The 19,349-nt window shown below is 43.3% G+C and overlaps 1 long non-coding RNA gene across 2 annotated transcripts in view; it reads right to left on the reverse strand.

The window, feature by feature from the left end:
- LOC140690146 (uncharacterized) overlaps positions 1 to 19,349 on the reverse strand; it is a 242,317-nt gene that overhangs the window by 150,267 nt on the left and 72,701 nt on the right. The window contains exon 2 of one of the 2 annotated variants that reach the window (XR_012065331.1): positions 400 to 535. The exons of the other annotated variant lie outside the window; for it this stretch is intronic. This is a non-coding gene — a long non-coding RNA (uncharacterized lncRNA). The remainder of the gene's footprint in view (positions 1 to 399; positions 536 to 19,349) is intronic. 2 annotated transcript variants of the gene reach the window in all.

Raw genomic sequence — 19,349 nt, forward strand, 5'->3', positions numbered from 1 at the left:
CCAAACACTTTCCAGTGTCCTCTACTACTTGCAAACAATATATATACACATCTCCTTAACACCTTCAACTCTTAACATTGCACAATGACTCTAAACGTCGTCACAGCCTGACATCCCGTGACGGCCACCTACCCAGTCCACCAGAAGTCCCTGCTACCTCTTCCAGCCAGCGCTCTTCACAGAACCCAGAACGTTCTTCTTAAAAACCCAAATATGGTGAAGCTAATTCTCTGGCTTCAAATCTTTTCCCTCATTCCTTCTGCCCCTAGAAAAAAGTCCCAAATCAAGAAACAGCCTAAAACTTCCTGAATGATCTAGTCACCTCCTCAGCGATGAATCCTATTCCCCGCTCCTACCCCCTCCCCCCCCCGCCGTGTGTATTACACGTTCTCGGCTCACCCTAGGTCCGACTTGCAGGGCCCATCACACACGTCTGCCTGTTCTCTGTCTTCCCGGCAGGATTAGCGCCCTTAGGAAGACACCAGGTCTCATGCCTCAGCCAAGTACCTGCACGTGGCGCCTGCTCCAGAAATACCTGTTCAATAAATGAGTGAACAAATTGCATATGACCACCAGCTTTCACACACAGAGACACACACACACCTGTGATAGAGACTCTGAATGCAATTTCTGAAAGCAAGTTTGAGTCCAGGTAGGGCAAAAAAAAAAATACTGCAGCAGCCCCAGCAAGAGATGAATTGGCTAAAATCCTTGCTCCCCGAGCCCTCATTCCAACCCCTAATCATGGCACTCTGTCACTCTCTCTGACCCGCATGGCCCTGGTGCCCTCACCCTAAGAAACATTTACATCAACTGTGAGAGCTACACCTGGCCTACGTGAAAACATTGCTCAGAAAAGACCCCTCTGGTGTCCGATCATTATTTATGGAATGAGTGAGTGGACAGCCAGTGGCCTTCGTCAAAGTGGTGAAGGTTGAGTGTCACTTCCCCTTCGCACTGTTCCCCCCACCTGAGTGTGTCCGCACGTGTGCTCCTCCGGACCAGGGCGCCGCTGAGCCTTCCCATCTCTGAGGGCCAGACCACACAAGGGAACCCCCTAACAGCACAGACAACAGCGGAGGAGGGATGCTCCCCAAACCCTGGAGCAGTTCCACAGAAACGGGAGAGAAAACGTGAAGACAACGACTGTCTTGTGCACCTAAGCGGCCAGGCACACACGAGCTGACACTGTGCGGAGTAAGGAGTCCTTGGTGCGCTGACCACACGGCGAGTGGGCAGCCGCGCTCCCTGCCCCTTTGTGGAGCCGGCTCTCCAGGCTGAATTGCCTCATTCGCTGCGACTGTTCCTTGTTATTCAGAAGCGCAGCTCATTAGCTAACAGCTGTGCCGGAGGACGGCGCCCTCCTCTACGCTGCTCCCTTTCTCTCCTCCTCTTTCATTTTGCCCTCCATCCCCACCATGCACGCCCAGAAAAGCAGCTTTAATAAAAGCATCATCTCTGCTATGGAAAAGAGTGCCCGGGAATCACTTAATAAGTACATACTCGAGGAGCTAAAGTGTGTGCGAACGAGCAAGCCTCCCAACTGGCCATAATTTCCTCCTATTAAATGCCAAGTCAGTCTGACCTGTTAAACGATTCGAAATTACAGAATCTTCACTATTTGAAAACCATGAAAAGAGTCTGGCAATTTTAATACATCCTGGATTATCTCCAAATTAAAACTGTGCCCCTGCTACAAATGGTCCAAGTGGTACCATGATTTTTTTCCCTTTTCCTTTTTGATGCTCATCACTACATCTGGGCAGTAGACTTCTAAAGCTCTTGCCTTTCATGGAAGACTTTTTTGGCAGAAAAAAGAAATCCCACTTACTTTTAAGTGGAGCAAATTATTTAGTAATTTTATTCATTCTTAGACTTGGCATTTGGGAGAACGGCTTTGATTGTGAGAAACAGAATAAGGCTAAATCCTGGAAAACCTTGAGCACCAAGCTAAGGAGTTTGTCAGCCTGCAGCAACATGATACAGAAATTTGTGAAGCATTGTAAATCACTTAAGAAACCCTTTTGAGTGCCCCAGACCCAGTCCTCTGTGTCAGGAATACAGCCATGAACACAAAAATAACTGCCCCTGTCTTTATGGGTCTTCTGGTCTAGTGGTCACACTTTTGAAAGATTTAAATGTATGGAATGGATTAAAGGTTTAAGGTGGGGACACAAGTAAGAGGATTTCAATCTTGCAGGCTATGGGCTGTGTGGACCAGTGAGAACAGAGGAAGAGGTGTCAAGCATGCCTTAGGTGTTGAGTCTGAAGAATCGGATAACTCAGATCAGTATTAACAGAAAGAGGAAATTTGGGGGGAAAAAATTGCAGAGAAAGTGGATGGCTCTGATTTTGGATGTGTTCATTTTGAGGAAACATGTAAAAGTCCAGATGGAGCTGTCCGATCAGAAATGAAATTTGGGGGAGAATCGATGGAGTGAGGGCACAGCAGATGTTGCAGAAGCATCTGGGGTGACCGGGAAGATGGCAGCAGACAGAGACAACGATGCTGGCTTTGTGTTCTGGTGTTGAGCAAAAACATCCCGCATCACTTAGGGCTCCCTGCCATGCGTGTTTACACCCCCGACTGTGATGCTCAGGAAATACAATGATAAGGGCTGAGAGGAAATCTATATCTCGGAGCTTTCTGTCCTCCTTACATGAAAGGAAATCAGCTGGCTCCACACCCTAGAAGGGAAAGGGCTGGCGAGCATTCATTCTCGGGTCAGCTATTCCCCCGGGCTCTTGCTGGTCTGGAATCTCTCAGAGCGGCAGGTCCCAAGCTCCCTGTGCCTTTAATTAATAAGAGCACAATGTTCCAGGCCTCTGTTGTTTGTGAGAGAGATGAGGTTAGACAGTTGCTGAATGTATTCCAGGGAAGGAATTCATGAGCGCAGGTGCCTAATCCAGACATTCAGTTACCACTGCAAATCCCACGGAAAGGGGTAGTTTTGCTGGAGTGGAGACTGGCATGCATCAGGGGCGTGAAAACTGGTGAACTGTGCTGTCCTCTAGAACACTGTCCAAAACAAGCAACGGGTCAGAAATGACAGGTAGTGGACATGCAGAAAACCAAAATATATGGCATTTATTGCACATGAGCTCCTAAGAGACTATATCACGCAAAGACCAACGTCTAACAAGTGGAGCGCCGTGCTGCGACCAGGCTGCGGTGGGGGAAGACCTCAGTCGTTCGGGAAGAAGTCTGCCTGGCAATAAAGAGAGAGGCAGCCTCTTCATTTTAAGACTGTCTGATGAAGAGCAGTAATGTGTTGACATTCGGTTGTGCTACTCGGGGATCACACGCATAGTCTTTCAACATAAAAAACATAAAAAGCAGGATATTTATTTAAACCAATATGATGTGTAGGGAAACTGGGAATAGAGTGAATTTGAGTAAGTCAAACACCTTGATAGCGTCAGCTGCTGACACATTCAGTAGATATCAGAAATAGAAAAGTAAAGAGAAAATATTTTAGTGCATCATGTGAATCAATAGAATGCAATGTTGTTGTCAACCATCAGTGGGGATTTCAGGCTCTATTGTAAGAATGAGACGGTCCTATTGCAACCCTGCTCTGGTCAGGGTGCATCAGGACGACTGGTCGGCTTTGGGTGCCCCACCAGAACCTGCTCTAAGGAAAACAACTGCAATAATAAACAAATTAAAAGCTATGCAGTGGGCGGGAATATTGAGAAGGCTGAGATGTCTTACCCAGGAAAAAATAAGATGTTGAGGGGAGCATGGTGTTTTAAGGGGTTGTGCTTATTCTTTATAAATAGAAGGAAAAATAAGAGCTGACTCCTTTATTTGACAAGTATTTCTTGAGACCCTGCCACGTGCTAGATACTCCGTATACAACGTGAACAAACACTTGTAATCCCTGCCCTCAGGAAGTTTACAGTCTAACACAGGAATAGTGACAAACCAAATGGCCACACGTGTGGAGCTGACAAACTCCGCACAGAGGAGGTGCAGGTCATAGGAGAGCATGTAACAGGGGAACATGACCGAGCTAGGCAGCTGGGAGTGACTTCCTTACAGAAGGGAGGGGAGGAAATACAGATGTGGGCTTACCCCAGAGAAAATTATTTAAGAATCATTCAAGGAATAGGCTGCCTCCGGAGGAAGGGAGCTTCTCACCGCTAGACGGATGGATGGATCAAACGGGGTCTACGTGGCTGGTTGCTGGATGATTTCCAGAGGAAGTCACGCAGTAGGAAAGGCTATGTTAGGTAAACAGAGAACTCATCCAACCCTGAGATGCCTGGAGTCTACCAACAGGGACACTCAGCAAGCCCCCAGAAAGTTCTGGAGTGGGCTTCTAACATGATCAGACTGGACATCGCCCTGTGGTTATAAAACTAGTTGGCCTTCTGCCAAGCAACCCAAGGCATTTACAGACATGCACACACGACCATGTGCATACATAGAAATAGAGTTCTATATACGTATATTGGTTTATATATGTAATAGTATATAATCCTGGTGTGTACATATATGCAATAGTATATAAATCATAGGAAATATGTTTTTAATCACAATAAGAAATTAGCATTATTGTTTCATTGAGTCAATGCCACTGCTCTACTGTACTTACCTTCTTACCCTTTTCTATGAAACAGAAACACGTTTTGGTGGGATGAAGAGATAGAGTGAGGATTAAATGAACACAATGTTGTGTTTCACTCTACATTTTCCTTTTAGAACATAGGTTTTTATACTTTAGGACCTGGGTCCACAAGCAATGGCCAGTGGAACTGTATTTTATAAATAAAGAACACGTTCATTTACATACTGTTTATGGCAATTGCAAAAACTTTATGGTCTGTTAAGCCTAAAATATTTACTCTCTGGTTAAAAACAGAAAAATGAGAAATTTACAAATCCCTAGGGTTGCACAGAAGCCATAACCAAGTTGATTTGAGTATTAATGAGAATAATAACTGCAGTGGATTAAAATTTATTAAATATGATTTAGATAAGCCCGTAAGTTCATAATTATACTTGAAAAAATGCACTGATTATCTTTGGAAGATCAGAAGGAGACACTCATTATTTTGAAAATGGTTAATTAAGGGGAAAAAATGATCCTGCCTTTTCTATACAATCCATACTTCAGGGTAACTCAAGAACCAACAAGGGGAAATTTCTCTTTATAGAAGATTTTTAGGTAATAAATCAAGAGCAAATGAAAATGTTATCATTTTGCAACTTCTAAGAAAGTAACAGACCGAGGCAAGACCCTCAGTGGCTGGGAGCCTGACAAGAAGAGGGGCAGCCCAGACACTACGTATCTCCTCATGAGGGGCTTAATTTAAAAAAAAAATCAAATCTGAGTCTGATCAAGCTTCTAGATATAATTACTCATTTATAGAAAATACAAGGGGCCAAAGAACACGTTTCAGACCACCGTGGGTCTGTAATCCACAGACTACAGATCTTGGAGAAACTCTGCAAGACAAATGAGCTCACCACCTCCATAGAAACAAGCAGAGATGAAGGGGGAACACAGATTATCGAAAGAAATTAAGAAATACATCACCAATATCAATGTATGGCTCTTTCAATCCTGTTCAAACACATCTATAAAAACTAATTTAAAGTCGATGGAGAAATGTGAATACTAAGTAGATATTTGATGATATTAATAAATTATTATTAATTTTCAGACACAGTTTTTTTAGTCTCCATCTTTTGGGAATAACTCTAAAATATGTAGAAATGAAACATTATGATCTATGGGTTCTACTTGAAAATTATCCTTGTCAAAGGGTTGTGGGTGGAGGTACAGATGAAAAAGATGACATGTTGACAGCTATAGAAACTGAAAGCTGGCCCACCAGGTTCATTGTACCACTGTCTTTATTTGTGTATATGATGGAAAAACTTCAAAGTACAAAAAGCAATTTTTTTCCTTTCTGTCTAGATCACATAGTCGTGTAGTGATTAGAATTGCAATTATGCATCAGTATGTTTCAGAATGTTACCAATGGAAACAAATATGGAAGTCAACTGTCTAGCTGGGGAAGGAAGTGACAACGGATCTCTGCTGCAGGATACGCTGTGCACAATAAAAACAAGCCAGGGTTTTACTCCTCCTCATGCTGGACACAGAAGGGCCCTTGTGTCTCCATCTTGAGCTCTTTTCTCCAGTTATTTGCCTTGGAGGTGAGGGGGTGGGGGAAGGAGGAGGAGGAGGAATGCCAGGGAGGGGAACTGACGTGTTAGGTCAAAGGGACATTGTTCCCACTTCTTGATGGTCACAAGACATCTTTTTTAAAAAAATTTTTATTAAAGTATAGTCGATTTACAATGTGTTAGTTTCTATATAGCAGTGATTAAATTATATGTATATTCTTTTTCAGATTCTTTTTCATTATAGGTTATTACAAGATATTGAATACAGTTCCCTGTGCTCTACTGTAGGACCTTGTTGTTTATCTATTTTATATGTAGTAGTGTATATATGTTAATCTCGAACTCCTAATTTATTCCTACCCACCCCCCCTTTCCCCTTTTGTGACCATAAGTTTGTTTTCTATATCAGTGAGGCCATTTCTGGATTGTAAATAACTTTATTTGTATCACCTTTATATTCCACATATAAGAGATATCATATGATATTTGTCTTTCTCTGACTTATTTAACTTAGCACCATAATCTCTAGGTCCATACATGTTGATGCAAATGGAATTATTTCATTCTTTTCATGGCTGAGTAGTATTCCATTGTGTGTGTGTGTGTGTGTGTGTGTGTGTGTGTATGTGTGCACGTGCATATGTGTGTGTGTATATATATATATATATATATATATATATATATATATCTTCTTTATCCATTTATGTGTCATTGGACACAGGTTGTCAGCCAGTTTAAAAGGAAAGGAACCATGCCAGGGAGGGAATACATAGTGGGATTTTTTTTAAAGAAAGTTGTGTCTCAGTTTCTAGGAGTCATAATTCTGCTCTCGCTGATATGTTAATGAATGAATGAAGGAGCTTATTTTTTTCTTATTCTATATCACCCAGCAAAGTGTCTGATACTACAGGAATCTGGCATTTATTCACTCAGCCTGCACTTATTAATCACCCACTAAGTGCCAGAATCTGTCCTAGGAACAGGAAGCATCTAAATGGAAACAAGGAATGGTTGTGTGCAGACCGCCTCTCCGAATGTCAGCAGCTTCCAGTTCCACGTGCCCAGCAGACGGGCGCACGGCGTGGGGCTCAGGCGTTCTGCAGTTTCACTCCTGAGACGTCTGTGCACATCATGCTCCTTGGAGGCAGATGGCCGAGACTTCCCCTCGACAGGGCTCCACTGGACCAGGGCATTGCTCACCTGGCTTCCACAGAGAGCTTCTGAACCGCCTCCCAGGTACAGTCGATGTCAGTCTGCACTCGAGGGATGACCTTCGTGCCTCACTCGAGAATCTGTTCCCTATTCCCCTAAAGGAGCACCCTTTCCCACGTTGGGGCCTCTGCTATGACTGCAGCCAGGTTTGGCAGCTGCTCACAAAAGTAAAACTCTTGATTTTTTTCCTGAAGTTCTACAACTGTAAAAAAAAGTAATATGTGCAATATTTAGGCGTAGGTACCACACCTGATCTCCGCGTCAGGTGAGGATGCTGAATTTCCCAGAGCTCCCCCATCAGAGCACAGGCTGAAGCCCTGCCAGCCCCCACGCTGTCCCTGAAGGGCCTGTTTGTGATTATCCATCAAGATGTTCCCAGTGTGTGGGGAGCGGAGGGGATAGCTCCGTGGTAGGGCGCATGCTTAGCACACACAAGGTCCTGGGTTCAATCCCCAGTACATCTACAATAAATAAATAAATTAAATAAATAAATAAACCTAATTACCTCCCCCTCCAAAAACAAACAAACAAGAAAGCAAAAAAAGGAAAAGAAAGAAAAGGTGTTCCTTGTGCATAACATGATGCTTGACACACAAAAGGTGTCATGGATAAGTATTGGATGATCGAGTAATGAATCTGTGAGCTCAGTTAATCAGCCGTGAGCTCCATTTACAGTCCGTCCTTTCTGCAGGGACAGAGTCAACATAAGCAAGTATTCCTTGTGTTATCACAAAGCTGCACCTGGGCTCACAGGCACGCACTAATTCATTTTGGTCATTGAAGGAATACGTCATTTTAACTAGTAGGAAATATGCTTTATGGTGCATATCAAGATGCCATGAATTTAAATGAAAAAAGTTTTTTTGAAATTCTTTAAATGCCCCTCAGCACTGAGTCTTAGGTTCCTGCCAAATTAGGAAGAAAAATTCAACCAGGTGCAGCCAAAATGTTAGCTGCTTTCTGGAACAAGCAAAAGCCTCTATACTATACTATATGCAGAATAAATTAATCGGGTTTGGAAATCCACTTTTTAAGTAGAAAATGTATTAAAATGTAGAAATACAGGAATTCTCAGATCAAATATTTTCTTTAATTTTTTTTTTCAGTATTTTGGAAGCCAGGATGGAAAAAGTTAACAATTTTTTTTTTTACCTTTTTATTTGGGCGAAAAAAGTTTGCAAATAGTTTATAGAGGATGGTTTGATTTTTCACTCTAAAAACAGTTGGTTGAGCTCCCAGGGTATAAATGGTCCCTGGAGGATGAAAGGAACAGCACAGGCTGAAGGCGCTCAGCGCCCAGCGGTCGAGCTCGGAGCACTGCACCCTGCAAACATCCTGGACGGTTTTTTTTTTTTTCTTTTAAGGTATCAACTACCCTGAAATCCCAGACATATTTGGATTTATGACTTTTTCTCCAAGTTAATGTGGAACAACTTAAGAACTATTTTTAATTATAAATTTGGGAACTTAATTAAATGGAACTCCAGACAAATCCTTCTGGAGACATGAGAAAATAAGCTTTCATTTTCATTTTATTTAACTTCAGATCTACTAACAACCAGAATAAAGTTTAAGTGCAAGTTTGACTTCATATCAATTTAATCTCACCAAACTTTGCTATTTCCTGCCAAAGACTGTTTTTGGAAGCTAACTTGGGAGTGAAACTAGAATTACATTGTTGAAATAAATTTACTTATCTGATTAAATATACTTCTTTGTGTCCTCCTCTACAGAACTCAAGCTTTTGTTTGCAATCCCTAAGTAGTCATTTTTGCCTTTAAAAGCCTCTCATCTTTATTTAAAACTCAAATGGTGTAATGCTGATGATTCTGAAAAACAATTACTTGGGTCAGGATCCTTGCAAAGTATGTGAATTAAAAACACTACAGAAACAGTGTCTGAGATCCAAAGTGCTCAATCTGTTAGGGAAAATGTGCTTGTCAGGCCGTGAGCTGTCCGTTTTCTACTTAGCTTAGTTTTACAGAGTAAAGACTAAAAGCGTTGTTTCTGTCATAATTAAGAGCCAAGCCCTTTCCCTGCAAGAGGGGTTTTTGTGGGTTGCATTTGACAAGAACAAGTCTAAGAAATTGCTTCTATTTTCTCCCTTCCCAGTAAATAAAAACCCAGATCTTGCCTCCTTATTTGAATATAATCCTTTGAACATAAAACCAGACAAGAGGGTAATTCACTTAAGAGACTACCCTCCCCCAGTGAAACACAGCCCGTGTCTCTACAGGTGAGCAGAGAACACAGGAACATCTGGTTTTAGATTTTTAAATAACCTTTTACAATTAAATAAGAGGGGTTGTCACTGAGCCAGCTTTTGCAAGACTATACAAAATGTCACAATCACCAAGAGAAAGAGAAAAATAGCAGTCAAGGATGGCCTCAAGGGAAAAAAAATGACATCACATTCCATGGTGTCTCACAGACAGAACTGACCACATGGTCTGCAGGGCCGCAGGCAGAACAAGAATGTCAAATCAGTTGTTCAAAAAGCAGCACAAAAGTGCCATTAAAATGTACTGAAATACAAAGCTTTTCCCTCTCTTTCATGGTCTCTCTCTCTCGACTGGTCATGATGTTTTTTTATTTGCTATTAGTGTTGTGCTAAGTAAATAAAAAAGTGAAAATTTTAATTACTGGCAGAAATTCTACTATCCATCCTTATATTGTGCAGCGTTAAAGCAAAGATAAGAACATTAAGCTCATATGCAGAATCACCAAATTACGCAATTTGCATTTGGTAACTCCTGCTGACATAACGCGTTGTTACTAGAACAGGGGAATCACAGCACAAAGCGAAGTCAAGTATTCTACTGTTGCCCCCGACACGCGCACACGCCATCAGCACTCCACCTTCGGCTCACGGGCGCACGAGGGAAGACTGAGGGAGAAGGGGCGGGCACCATTGGACAGCGTCATGTCAGCATGTGTTTGGCCCACACAACATGAATCAGAAAGGGATCCCTGGTCATTCTCTGGTTCCTTAGGACATCACTGCTTTCCTCCTGTGTTCAAAGCAAGTCCTGGTTCAAAAGGAAAGTGCAGCCTCTTGGGGCTGTTACCAGTCATGGATGTAACATGCTTCTCTTGCACCCAATTTGTTTTGCTGAAATCCCACAAGCCGTGGGTCCACCAGAGTTCTGTGCTGATGGAGAGTCACAAATGCTATATGCAAACAGAGCGGCAAGGATCTACCAAAACAGATTTCCGGGGTCTCCTCTGCCCACGTGCATTCTCCATCATTCCATGGGACCTCACTTACAAAACACAAGTTCAAAGATAAAATGATCAAGAATTTCAAAACAGGGAAGGCAGAGCCTTAAGCCAGCACAGGGCCCTCTGACTGTGGCTGTGTGTAACTACGCACATCACACCCACAAAGCCCTCCTGCTGCAAGAGGCCTGCACGTATTAGTGAAATCCATACACGACAGCTCATGAAGACTTGAGTGTGCCACCAAGGCCGCGTTCAATGGCACACCACTGTGAAGGGGCCATTTTCACCAAAGCCTTTGCTAAGGGATGCCTCGGAACATCTGCTCTGCTGTTCTAACTTTGTCAAATCGACACACTGTGGGTCTGCTCCTCATTGGCACTGCCATCTAAAAAATAAGGATATTAACTTTTAAAAAGCAAATAAATACAGAAACATAATGCATCAGTGATGCATAAAGTTTAAGAAGGATCCAGTAGACATGAATGAAGGAACATGACCACCAAATCATCTAACAATGGCAGCGTATCTCACCGACAACAACTCAGATGCTGAATTGTGTTTCAAATATTGTCTAAAGGGAGATATGAAACTGAGCAGAACCCCTCCCAGGGACACGGGGACAGACATCCCCTACCTTGTACTCCCTCTCTTCATCGTAGAAACGCTGTAGTCTCCTAGGCCTTCCCCAAGTTCCAAAGGACAAATTTAATCAGATAAGTGAGAAAGCAGTCAAGCAAGATGAAATTATTATAGTTTAGCCATACAACAAAGTCAAGGACCTTTACTTCCTCCTCAAGGGCTTTAGAAAATATCGTGAGCCATGCCCTTGAGCTGTTTTGCATATACTAAAACCCTCACCAGATGGAAGACATCGACTGCATGCTGACAACTCGCATATGTAGACCCTAGACTGGCTGGAGTCAGAAAATTGATAATTGAGATTCCCAAACATTACCCTGTTACCTCACTATCAACCACTCAGAGAATCGAGCACAAGCTGATCACACACCCTGCGACCCTCTCCCTCACACTCTTTAGAAACCCTTCTCTGAAAGCCATCGGGGAGTTTGGGTCTTTTGAGCGTGAGCTGCCCATTCTCCTTGCTTGACACCCTGCAATAAATGCTGTACTGTCCTTCACCACAACCTGGTGCTAGTAGACAGGCTTAGGTTCTGTAACAGGTACTGAACTTTCGAAGGGTATTGGAATGCCTTCTTTTCTTCTGCTTACAGCTCTATTCATTTTGAAGTTATCCATGTTCAGATTAAAGAGAAAATTGCATTTACAATATTTCTTTCCCCCCTTCATTATAATTCAAGAACTCTTAAAAATGATATAAAAGGACTGTAAACTGATGATGCAACAAAGCACTACCGGTATGGAAGATGACATTTGAGAAAGAATGATCATTTTCTAGGTCACTCAGAGTTGTTCACTTTCACACACTGGACTTTGAATTCAGCCACCCAGGTTCAAATCTTAGTGGGATTCACCATCTATGTTCAATGAGAATATTGCCATCTGCAGCCCATAATGAAATAAGGGGTTTAGGGAATGATGGTGGGTGGTTACCAAAATCATGCAGTGAACAGCTGATGGGATGATCACAGTGGAATGGATCAGGCTGATAACATACAAATGCATCCATCAATCTCAATATTACACAAAAGGGATGCATCTCATCGTAGAAATACACATCACCTCCTAGGAAGCATGAGTGCCAAAAAAATTAAACTTGAATCTGATGAGATGTCTAAATCTAACCAGAATCTAGAAAAACATGCTAACTGACACCATGGGTGTGGAATCACCAAAGTCCAGAAGGTGGGCAATGCTACAGGATAAACAATGTAGCTTCTTTCACAAATAAATTGTAGGGAACTAAGGAGGTCAGAAAGTAGAAACCCACAGGGAAAAGAGATTTAAACTACATCTCAATCAAATGCAATGTGTGAACCTTGTTTGGATCCTGATTCAAACAAATCAACTGGGGGGGGGATTTATATGACAATATGAAACTGACTGGATAATTTGATGTTTAGAAATCATTATTAATATTTTAGATGAGATAGCGGTATCATGCTGTGTTTTTAGAAGAATAATATTAACCTGAAACAGAAACATTTACAGATGCAGTTATATGACATCTAGAATTCAGAATAATCCTGTGGAGGGTTGTGGGGAATATAAATCAAATTAGACTGGTCATGAGTTGATGACAGCTGAAATTAGTTGATGGGTATGGGACGGGGAAATCATTTCATGATTTTACTATTATGTCTTACACTATTCCTTCTACTGGTGCAAATGTTTGAAATTTTCCATAATAGAAAATTCAAAATATACAACTTTAAAAACCACGTTTGAGCAATGCTTTCACACCAGAGCTGTAGTCCATTTCTTTTCCTGGCCTTTTCCATGATACCAGGAGTGCACATTCCCCACCTCACAGAGGTTGCCTCGCAGGAGCTGATGCTCTGGGCTCACAAATGTCCAACTTACATGCCTCCTGTGGCCTCCCCCACCCTTTCTTCTTCTGTTTCCTGCCTGAAAACAGTCCAAACAAATAAACAAACAAAAACCCCACATTTAACCCATTGATTGTTTGCACCAGTGAACTTTGTCTGTGAGAAGTTCGTCTTCATTCATCCTTTTCTTCCTCTCTAATGTGAAGATGGATGGGTGCCAAGTATGCAGCACCCTTTGTGTGAATATATGCAATGTCACTGTCATCTTCATCCATCCTTTTTTCTTCTTTAAGCAAACCTCTCCTCTGTGTTCTCATGAAACTCTTCAAACTTCTACTAGTGTCTCACTCAGGGTATCACAAGTACCCTTTGACATTTACCTACTTATTCCACCACTTGAAAGGGGGAGTTTTGAGGGCAGCAAATATTCCTTATCCATTCCTCTATCTTCAATTTACACATACTGAAGTTCCAATAAAGCTGTTTTTCATTATTATTTTTTGTAAAGGAAGAAAGGGAGGGAGGGAAAGAAGGGAAGGAGAGATCAAAGAAATGGTTCAATAAAAACCTTTAGATATTGTGCAGATTAACATTTTAAATGTTTCACTCTTGTTTCTGATAAATGTGTGGGGTTCATACCTTAAACTTGAATAATGCTGTATTGCCTATCATACATCTTTAGAAATTCTCCAATCCTGGAAGAAGACGAGAGCTGTGAAAGTCCACAGATACGATGAAAATGTTAGCACTGAACCCCAGTCCTTCCTGTAACGCTGCCTCATAGATCCAGGCGTGACGGAAAGCAGGGACACACACCTTGGTGCCGCTGCAAAGGTTTCCGGGACTGATCAAAGGGACAGCATGAATAGGGCATCTCCCTCCTCAGGTGACCCGCAGACCAGACTCTTTAAGTCCAGAAGCCCAGAGCCCCTGAAAGGGATGGTGCTGGTCCCAAAGCAGCACTAAAACTCAACCTGTCTACACAGATTCACGGAGGAACCACCAGTTCCCAAGCATTGGGTTCTGAGGCTAAAAACAAGAATAAAACATTCTTTGTCTTCCAGAATCTCACAGTCTGGGGGAAATCTCTGCCCTTTTCTGCAGAAGTTGGGACTGTGAGTGGCAGAGAGAACAGATATCTGAGCTGAAAACATCCTTTCTAATGCACGCACAGCCCCATGGGGGCACTTCCACTTTGAGACATTCATTCATTCATTCATTCATTCTGCAGGCGCTCACTGCACACTCACAACGTGCCTGGCCCTGCTCCAGGCACAGGGGAGAGAGTTATGGATGAAAGAGACAACAGCCAGCCCCCGGGAAGCGCGTCTTCCAGGGCTGGAAACCCACCCTTTTCCAGGTGCAGGGCTGGACTGGCTCTTCCTCAAGTTAATGCCCTCAAACTGTTATCCCTTGGACAGCCTACCAGTTGCTACACGACTGAATGACATAAAATGGAAATTAAATAAAATTACTCCTAGGTAAGATTTATCAGCTTGGATCCAAAAGCTACAGAACAGAGCTATTTATATTCCTACCCAGAACCTGCCAGTTGATCTTTCCCGTCTCTTCTCGATTCTTCTGGGTCTTCCTCCAGAAGCCCTCTTCCTGGGATACTTTCGGTAACTGCCTTTAAGCCTCCCTGTGATGCTGCCGGCTCTCCTGTCACTCCCTGGGGCTCTGCCCAGTTCACTGGCAGAGGAAGGTCACCTGAACACAACACCTATACGGAAGATCGAATTACCAAGGGGGCAAGAAACCACTGGATAAAAACAGTATTGGTCCATAGATTTGGTTTGCCTTTCAGACTTCAGTTCAGACTTCAGACCCTCAAACCAGATCAGAATCCACATGCTGTTCCTTCGCAACTCTTTAATACAGAGTCTCATAATCCTAAGAGCGTATCTGTCTGTGGGGTAATTTGAGGTCTTCTTCCCCTACCAAAGGGCACAGAGGAGGCAGCCCACAAGGTGACGAATCAGTCAGACTGACTAAGGGACTCTCAGAGCCTGCAGAAGCACTACATTAAAGAAAAATCACAGAGCACAAGGTTACCCATACAAGGTTAGGATTTTACAACAAATTAGAAAATAAAATTGATTCCAAAAAGACGTATTCTTTTCGAATAACAAAGTAAGTAAAAATAATTTTTAAAGAATTAAAAATTCCTACCAAAGATAAAAGGAAAAGGTATGTCTATGATTTCAAACTTTGTTAAAACAGGCATTATTTTTAAAAGAATTTGGTTCAGAAGATTCTATGCCTCAGCTTGTTTTAATTCTCTATGTTTTCAAAAGTAGCTAAAGGCATAATTTCTATTACACAGGAACCAAATATGCTTTTTTTAACCAGCATTTCACATGCCTTCCACCTGTTAGAAAGAGATTGTTTTTATCAGGTCCTGTCTGTTTTAAGTCAACTTCATTCTATTCATCAAGTTGACAATCTTAAATAAAAGTCAGTAATTTACTTGATTTCCCGCCATCACACTGTGCCTTCAGCCACAACAACCTTCAAATTGCTTTTTCCTAGGGAAGATTGCAATGTGATAAGCTCACAGCCAAAAAGCTGTAATAAATCAACTGGCACAGAGAATAAAAGTGGAAAATGCACTAAAAGAGAATGTCAGATCTCATTTATTTTTAGTTTTACCCCTTCAGTACACATAAATCTTTTTTATGTTTAAATGCTATCTCCAAATCATCCATCTAAAAGGGGGCCTTCAAATTAATTTAATTTCCAGATCATGTGCAAGCGAACACTATAAACCAACCAACAAAACACTATCTCAGTGGCCAGACAGTATGTCTTCCCCTCTCAGTGGAGCCCCCGGAGGTTGCATTAACTTCTTGGAGGAGCTGATACACTGTCTCAGAACATGCAGGGTTTTAATCTTGTACCGGAATAGCTGGGAGAAATTATTCTGGGGGGCTACCAAAAATTAGGGATGTCTTGTCATCAGTTAGGATCTGTTGAGCAGCAAGGGATGGGAAGGCCATGCAGCAGTGGTTGAACGCATTGCTGGCTCAGTACCCATTCAGAAGCAGGCAGCCATCCCAGGGATGGTCCGGCTCCCCAGTGATGCCACCAGGCACACAGCAGCATTCCTCATCCTTCACCCCATGGTCCTCAGCATGTGGGCTTTTGTCTGTGTGTTGCCTTACAGACACTGTGTGTTCACAAAGCGGCTCCAAAGAAGGAAGAGAAGCCGGCAGGGGGGGGGGGTTGTCTCCCTCCCCACTCCACCCCAGATCAAAGAAAGAAATCTTTCCCCAAACTTCCGGCAGAATTCCCATTGGAGCTTACTGGCCAGAACTGGGCCCCATACACATCCCTGTACCAACCACGGCGGAAGAAACGGGGCTACTCTAATTAGCCTGGATCAATCACCTTTCAATCCCTGAAGCCTCAGCGACCCAAACAAAAGAAGACTTTGTTAGCGCGCTAAAGGGATGAAGGACCACAACCAACCAACAAGGATGCGCTGATCCCTCAGAGCCACCTGTCGTTCCACTTTTAGCAACTTAACGCATTAAAGAGGGACTTACGGTGAAGTCGGATGAGATCAAACTATAAAAGACTGGTAACAATCCTGGCCCTGAATAGGTGAAGATTTCACGAAAGGGCGAACAATTTTCATTTTTACTTTTAAGATAATTCTAAGTGCGGTACAGTTACAATAAAAGCTTCATGACTGAGTGTTAGAGACTCACTATTTTCCTTTCATGTAGTGAACTTTAACATTTACTAAATGGCATATGTTAGATTAAATCAGCAGGTCCTCCAAAAAGAAAGATGGAATTGTAGAGAAGTGTCTAAATGTGAATGTTGAAAACCCATGAATAATCTTCATGCCCTCTCTGCAGGGCTCTCTCGTTATTAAATGCGGCCTGCTCGCTGTCACGGAAGGAAGGCGTTCCAGGAGCTCGTCTTCCTACGCTGTCATCAGCCGTTATTCAGCATTTCAGACAAACGGTTTTCAACCACCTGCTTGCCAGTCTGCCTGACTGTGTCATCAGCCTGTCTGCATCTACAGTTACCATTTTGTCCACAAAGGTGTCAAAGGGGACTTACCACGCCCGACTTAAGCACAACGGTAGCATTTCCCTGCAGTTCCAGGCCACAATTATATCCCGAAGTTCATTCTGGAAAGATTTTTCCCCAAACTGCATGCTCCTTGTACGTTCCCTTGATCCAAACACAACGTTGAAAGGCACTATCATTTACTTATTTTCTCTTATTCAGAAAACGAAGCCTCTCTGACAACTGCCTAGTGTCTGCAGTTCAGGGTGGTGGGGGCAGGGCTGGAGCCCGATCCCCTGCCCTCTCGGGCTCTTACGAACTAATAATAGAAGGAGGGCTTTCTGCGTCTTTAACTTGCTTCCAGTGCACAACTAATGTTTTTAGTTCCCACTGTTCATTCAGCGAATATTTAGCCACCTGCCGCATGCCAGGTGTCGGACTAGGCAGTTAGCAGGTGCCATCCCTGCCCAGTACCCTTTGGGTAGTTTCTGTATTTTTCTGATGAGGGAATGGGGGCACAGAGAGCTTGATTAACTCGCTCAAAGTCCCACAGAGACAAGGGGGGTGTCCGGAACCCACATGCCCTCGCGGTTTGTGTGGGCCTTACGTTCCCGGCACTGGTGGGCGCCGTGCCCCTTTGTGACACTTTGGCTGGCTCTCTGCTGCACACGTCTGTTTCACCCCTGAGCTCAGTGATAAACTCCGCGGCTGCTTCAAGCTTTAGACACTTGCCAGTTGTCATCTTCACTGGGGTCGTTCATTACTCTGATGGTGACATTTCATTTCAGTGTGTGTCCACTGCCTCCATAAGGGTACCTCTGAGGCACTGCCACCACCAGGCCTAGAAAGGCCAGAAGCCCAGGAGAAATAGGACAGCAAACCCCGATGAGAAGACACGGCAGCATCCACAGACGGTCGCTGTTGCCCCCGCGGGTCCGTCCGCTAGGGGGCAGCACCGGCCCCTCTGCGCGCCCTCGGGAGATGCTGGGAGCGCTCGCCGCCGGCTGGCCTCCTCCAGGAACCGAGCATCCTCTCCTGGAGCCGCGGGCCTCGGGAGGACCGACTGTCTCTGACCCTGGAAGGGGAAGGCGAGCAATGCTGGGGACCGAACTGTTCAGAGGGGACGAATGAGTTCAATCCCCCTTCTCGCATCTGGCTTTGATAAGTCAGAAAGCTGGCCTTCTGTTCTCTGCCTCTCCAGCGCCTACATGTCCCTTACTTGGGTCTGACTCCTGGAAGAGGAAGAGGTGGCCGTTCACGGTAGCAGCAAGAACCACCAACACGTAATTTATGTGAAACTGTGTCCTTGAATTTGGCTTTTTAAAACATGCATACTGATTTAGGAATATGTTAGCAAGATGCATCCTATTGCCCATTTTAAATACAAAGGCGAATATAAAATGTACCAGTTTCTAATTCCTTGAATAATCCAAGGAATACTCTGGAACCATACAAAACTTACCCTAACTCCTTAATTCGTCCACATTAAGCAGTCCTCTCACCCGTGCTGAGGAGGGTCTGGGTCTCTCGTGCTGACTTTTATTTCTGTGAATTTTAGAAGTCACTGCGCTCTTTCTTTCCCCAGTAATGTTTTGGTGTCTAATTATCTTTTCAGTCTTCTTGGAGAGGAACAATGCTGCTTTGCTTTTTCTTACAGATCATTTGAATGATAATCTCTTCTAGAATTAACTGACTCTTTTTCTTTTAGTCTCTTGATTTCAGTACAAGTATTTGAATATACATTCAGAAAGCATCACCCCAGCCTCCAAGGGCTTGTGTGCCTGCTAAGTTCGATCATAAATGCCAGAGTAGGAGCTCCCAAGACAAGCCAAACACTGCTTCGGGAATGGTTATGACAATAAAATATTCCGGGGACTTTCATTCTGCCTAATTAGGATTTTATATTTATTTGACAGACACTGGTTCCAGCTGCTCTCAAGTGTTTTTCCCGTGAAGCAGAAACTCACTGAACAGGGAAACTTCATTCCGACCCCCTGAGTAACCGGGAAGAGGGGCTGAGCCATGCAGAAGCATCTAGAAAAAGATTTCTTGGCTTACATTGTAAGTTTGTTTCCTTTTTAAAAGAGAATTAATGTGTTTACTAACTAACAAAAATAATCCAAATGGTAGGGTTGGAAGCACAAATGTCGCTGGCAAATGCGACAACCCTCAACTTCTTATGGCAGGAAAGGAGCAAGAAGCTACTGAGAGAACACGTTTTATTAACTGCTCTTTGGGGTTCTTCGGTAGACATAGGATCCTGCCACTGAACGTTCTCGTCG

Source organism: Vicugna pacos, chromosome 29, assembly GCF_048564905.1.
Source record: "Vicugna pacos chromosome 29, VicPac4, whole genome shotgun sequence".
In the NCBI taxonomy this organism is placed as follows: Eukaryota; Metazoa; Chordata; class Mammalia; order Artiodactyla; family Camelidae; genus Vicugna; species Vicugna pacos.